The 4877-nt window shown below is 58.1% G+C and overlaps 2 non-coding genes and 1 pseudogene across 2 annotated transcripts; all 3 read left to right on the forward strand.

The window, feature by feature from the left end:
* The first annotated feature begins 1372 nt into the window (after positions 1–1372).
* Positions 1373–3265, forward strand: LOC126323828 (small subunit ribosomal RNA). Its single transcript, XR_007559692.1, has one exon. It is a non-coding gene; the product is annotated as a small subunit ribosomal RNA (ribosomal RNA).
* A 368-nt stretch (positions 3266–3633) lies between these two features.
* LOC126323826 (5.8S ribosomal RNA) lies at positions 3634–3788 on the forward strand. Its single transcript, XR_007559690.1, has one exon. It is a non-coding gene; the product is annotated as a 5.8S ribosomal RNA (ribosomal RNA).
* Positions 3789–3976: 188 nt separating this feature from the next.
* LOC126323825 (large subunit ribosomal RNA) overlaps positions 3977–4877 on the forward strand; it is a pseudogene marked incomplete at its 3' end in the record, with an annotated part of 3292 nt that continues 2391 nt past the window's right edge.

The following is a 4877-nucleotide window of genomic DNA, read 5'->3' on the forward strand; positions in this document are numbered from 1 at the left end:
GTCTCCCAATAACAGCTAGGTTGCACTGTGGTACGCCGTAGAGGCGTGTGGGAGGAACGTACGAACGCATTGTATGTCACCCTGGGTCGCTGGGGGTGGTGGTGCGGTGAGTCAGGTCAGGTCAGGTCAGCGTGAGCCGTCTGATGTAGTGACGCGTGTATTCCGACTTTGTCGTATTGCCTCACACAAAGTGCTACCCTGGTGGACCGCGTTCCATATCTGGGACATGCCGCAGATGCCGGTTGACAGTGGATCGCGGAAGGTACATCGCATACGTGCGCGGGCCACCTTCCACGTGTTCTCTTCTGCACATGTCGCAGTGTGTATGTGGTCTGATGTAGCGTGTCGTGACACATGACATCCTGGCATGCAAGAATTGTTGAATTCGCAAATGTAGGTGGACATCTACGTTTACTGCCCAAGATACGCAAATGAACTGGAAATCCGTTGTTGAGCGGTTGTTCACGCTGGAGGTGAATCTGTGATGGCGACGATCGGTACAGCTATTAACCGGTTGTTTCAGCGGTACCCGCCACATCCACACGCGTGACTAGGCCCATGTGGGTATGAAGCGATACGCGGCGGTGGCTTGGTGGGACTGTTCCCGGCCGGTGAAGGGGGGCCGCCCGGCGTGTTGGCCGCGCGCTGCGTGGGCGCACGCGCAACAGGCGGCTGGTGGGGGGCGCCGAGTGGCAGGAGCGCCAGCCGACGGGCCCGGCAGGCGGCGCAGCTACGCTGCGGCGCACCCTGCACGCGGCGCCTGGCGGCCAAAGTTGGTTCAGCCGAGCCCGGTGCGAAGCGCGGTGGACATCTGCAGTGTGCTGGTCTGATTGAGGACTGTGTGCGTTGAGGATGCGCCGCCGCCTGGCACTCGGCGCCGCGACGCCGTCTGCTGCTCGGTCGCCCCAGCGGTTCTCGCAGGTGGTTTGTATCGCAGTTGTGCGGACGTGTTGGCGCGTGCGCTGTGCTGGGAGAGTTCGCTTCTGCACCCAAGTGGGGCTTTGCCCTTGTGTGGCGCTGGCGTTGGAGCTGCCGGTCACCATAGGTGGCGCGTGTTGTCTCCCGCCGGCAATGCCACGACAGCACGCTCCCGGGCCTCTGTCGGCAGCGGCAAGCTCAGTTGGGAGCAAGGGTGTTCGCACTAAAACCGTCTACTCGCCTAACTCCGGGCGATTGCGCCTCTCTCGAAACCGACCAAGTACCTAGGACGGCGCTGCGCGCCGCCGGGACCTGAGAGGGTTTCGAGGTGTATCGTGCAGGGGAGCTCGGCCTCCTCCTGTTTGCAGAATAATTGAGCGGACGCTTGCGTGTTCGCGCGGGCCCCCGGGACACACTCCCGGGCGGCCGGCTGCTCAGCTCTAGTTGACGCAGCTCCCTGGTTGATCCTGCCAGTAGTCATATGCTTGTCTCAAAGATTAAGCCATGCATGTCTCAGTACAAGCCGCATTAAGGTGAAACCGCGAATGGCTCATTAAATCAGTTATGGTTCCTTAGATCGTACCCACGTTACTTGGATAACTGTGGTAATTCTAGAGCTAATACATGCAAACAGAGTCCCGACCAGAGATGGAAGGGACGCTTTTATTAGATCAAAACCAATCGGATTGGCTTGTCTGGTCCGTTTGCCTTGGTGACTCTGAATAACTTTGGGCTGATCGCACGGTCCTCGTACCGGCGACGCATCTTTCAAATGTCTGCCTTATCAACTGTCGATGGTAGGTTCTGCGCCTACCATGGTTGTAACGGGTAACGGGGAATCAGGGTTCGATTCCGGAGAGGGAGCCTGAGAAACGGCTACCACATCCAAGGAAGGCAGCAGGCGCGCAAATTACCCACTCCCGGCACGGGGAGGTAGTGACGAAAAATAACGATACGGGACTCATCCGAGGCCCCGTAATCGGAATGAGTACACTTTAAATCCTTTAACGAGTATCTATTGGAGGGCAAGTCTGGTGCCAGCAGCCGCGGTAATTCCAGCTCCAATAGCGTATATTAAAGTTGTTGCGGTTAAAAAGCTCGTAGTTGGATTTGTGTCCCACGCTGTTGGTTCACCGCCCGTCGGTGTTTAACTGGCATGTATCGTGGGACGTCCTGCCGGTGGGGCGAGCCGAAGGGGTGCTTTCGCGTCCCGAGGCGGACCCCGTTTAAATCCTACCAGGGTGCTCTTTGTTGAGTGTCTCGGTGGGCCGGCACGTTTACTTTGAACAAATTAGAGTGCTTAAAGCAGGCAAGCCCGCCTGAATACTGTGTGCATGGAATAATGGAATAGGACCTCGGTTCTATTTTGTTGGTTTTCGGAACCCGAGGTAATGATTAATAGGGACAGGCGGGGGCATTCGTATTGCGACGTTAGAGGTGAAATTCTTGGATCGTCGCAAGACGAACAGAAGCGAAAGCATTTGCCAAGTATGTTTTCATTAATCAAGAACGAAAGTTAGAGGTTCGAAGGCGATCAGATACCGCCCTAGTTCTAACCATAAACGATGCCAGCCAGCGATCCGCCGCAGTTCCTCCGATGACTCGGCGGGCAGCCTCCGGGAAACCAAAGCTTTTGGGTTCCGGGGGAAGTATGGTTGCAAAGCTGAAACTTAAAGGAATTGACGGAAGGGCACCACCAGGAGTGGAGCCTGCGGCTTAATTTGACTCAACACGGGAAACCTCACCAGGCCCGGACACCGGAAGGATTGACAGATTGATAGCTCTTTCTTGATTCGGTGGGTGGTGGTGCATGGCCGTTCTTAGTTGGTGGAGCGATTTGTCTGGTTAATTCCGATAACGAACGAGACTCTAGCCTGCTAACTAGTCGCGTGACATCCTTCGTGCTGTCAGCGATTACTTTTCTTCTTAGAGGGACAGGCGGCTTCTAGCCGCACGAGATTGAGCAATAACAGGTCTGTGATGCCCTTAGATGTTCTGGGCCGCACGCGCGCTACACTGAAGGAATCAGCGTGTCTTCCTAGGCCGAAAGGTCGGGGTAACCCGCTGAACCTCCTTCGTGCTAGGGATTGGGGCTTGCAATTGTTCCCCATGAACGAGGAATTCCCAGTAAGCGCGAGTCATAAGCTCGCGTTGATTACGTCCCTGCCCTTTGTACACACCGCCCGTCGCTACTACCGATTGAATGATTTAGTGAGGTCTTCGGACTGGTACGCGGCATCGACTCTGTCGTTGCCGATGCTACCGGAAAGATGACCAAACTTGATCATTTAGAGGAAGTAAAAGTCGTAACAAGGTTTCCGTAGGTGAACCTGCGGAAGGATCATTACCGACTAGACTGCATGTCTTTCGATGTGCGTGTCGTGTCGTGTCGCGCAACACGCTACCTGTACGGCAGTGGCCGTGCGCCGCGTGCGGAACCACGCGTGCCTCTCAAAACTAGCGGAAGTGTTGTTGTTGTGTGGTACGAGCGCTGAAGCTCTGGAGCGGCTGGCCTGCGGTACCTGGCGCCTGGCGCCGGTTTTGAATGACGTTCGCCCGAGTGCCTGTCCGCTCCGGTGTGGAGCCGTACGACGCCCATCGGCTGTGAGGCCGTTGGACACAAAAAAAAATAGTGGAACAGGGGCCGTCAGACGCCTCAGTCCCGCAAATGCTACTGTCTTGAAAGAGACAGTGGGAGACTGAAAAGGAAAAGATCACCCAGGACGGTGGATCACTCGGCTCGTGGGTCGATGAAGAACGCAGCAAATTGCGCGTCGACATGTGAACTGCAGGACACATGAACATCGACGTTTCGAACGCACATTGCGGTCCATGGATTCCGTTCCCGGGCCACGTCTGGCTGAGGGTCGGCTACGTATACTGAAGCGCGCGGCGTTTGTCCCGCTTCGGAGACGTGGGAGTGTCGTGGTCGCCTGTGTGGCCGGCCGCGTCTCCTTAAACGTGCGATGCGCGCCCGTCGCCTGGCGGTTCGCATACCGGTACTTTCTCGGTAGCGTGCACAGCCGGCTGGCGGTGTGGCGTGCGACACCTCGTACAACGACCTCAGAGCAGGCGAGACTACCCGCTGAATTTAAGCATATTACTAAGCGGAGGAAAAGAAACTAACAAGGATTCCCCCAGTAGCGGCGAGCGAACAGGGAAGAGTCCAGCACCGAACCCCGCAGGCTGCCGCCTGTCGTGGCATGTGGTGTTTGGGAGGGTCCACTACCCCGACGCCTCGCGCCGAGCCCAAGTCCAACTTGAATGAGGCCACGGCCCGTAGAGGGTGCCAGGCCCGTAGCGGCCGGTGCGAGCGTCGGCGGGACCTCTCCTTCGAGTCGGGTTGCTTGAGAGTGCAGCTCCAAGTGGGTGGTAAACTCCATCTGAGACTAAATATGACCACGAGACCGATAGCGAACAAGTACCGTGAGGGAAAGTTGAAAAGAACTTTGAAGAGAGAGTTCAAAAGTACGTGAAACCGTTCTGGGGTAAACGTGAGAAGTCCGAAAGGTCGAACGGGTGAGATTCACGCCCATCCGGCCACTGGCCCCCGCCCTCGGCAGATGGGGCCGGCCGCCCGCGCGGAGCAATCCGCGGCGGGGTCGTGTCCGGTTGCCTTTCCACTCGCCGCGGGGTGGGGCCGTTCCGGTGTGCGGTGGGCCGCACTTCTCCCCTAGTAGGACGTCGCGACCCGCTGGGTGCCGGCCTACGGCCCGGGTGCGCAGCCTGTCCTTCCGCGGGCCTCGGTTCGCGTCTGTTGGGCAGAGCCCCGGTGTCCTGGCTGGCTGCTCGGCGGTATATCTGGAGGAGTCGATTCGCCCCTTTGGGCGCTCGGGCTCCCGGCAAGCGCGCGCGGTTCTTCCCGGATGACGGACCTACCTGGCCCGGCCCCGGACCCGCGCCGCTGTTGGCTCGGGATGCTCTCGGGCGGAATAATCGCTCCCGTCAGCGGCGCTTCA

The sequence above is a fragment of the Schistocerca gregaria genome, unplaced genomic scaffold (assembly GCF_023897955.1).
Source record: "Schistocerca gregaria isolate iqSchGreg1 unplaced genomic scaffold, iqSchGreg1.2 ptg000873l, whole genome shotgun sequence".
Lineage (NCBI taxonomy): Eukaryota > Metazoa > Arthropoda > Insecta > Orthoptera > Acrididae > Schistocerca > Schistocerca gregaria.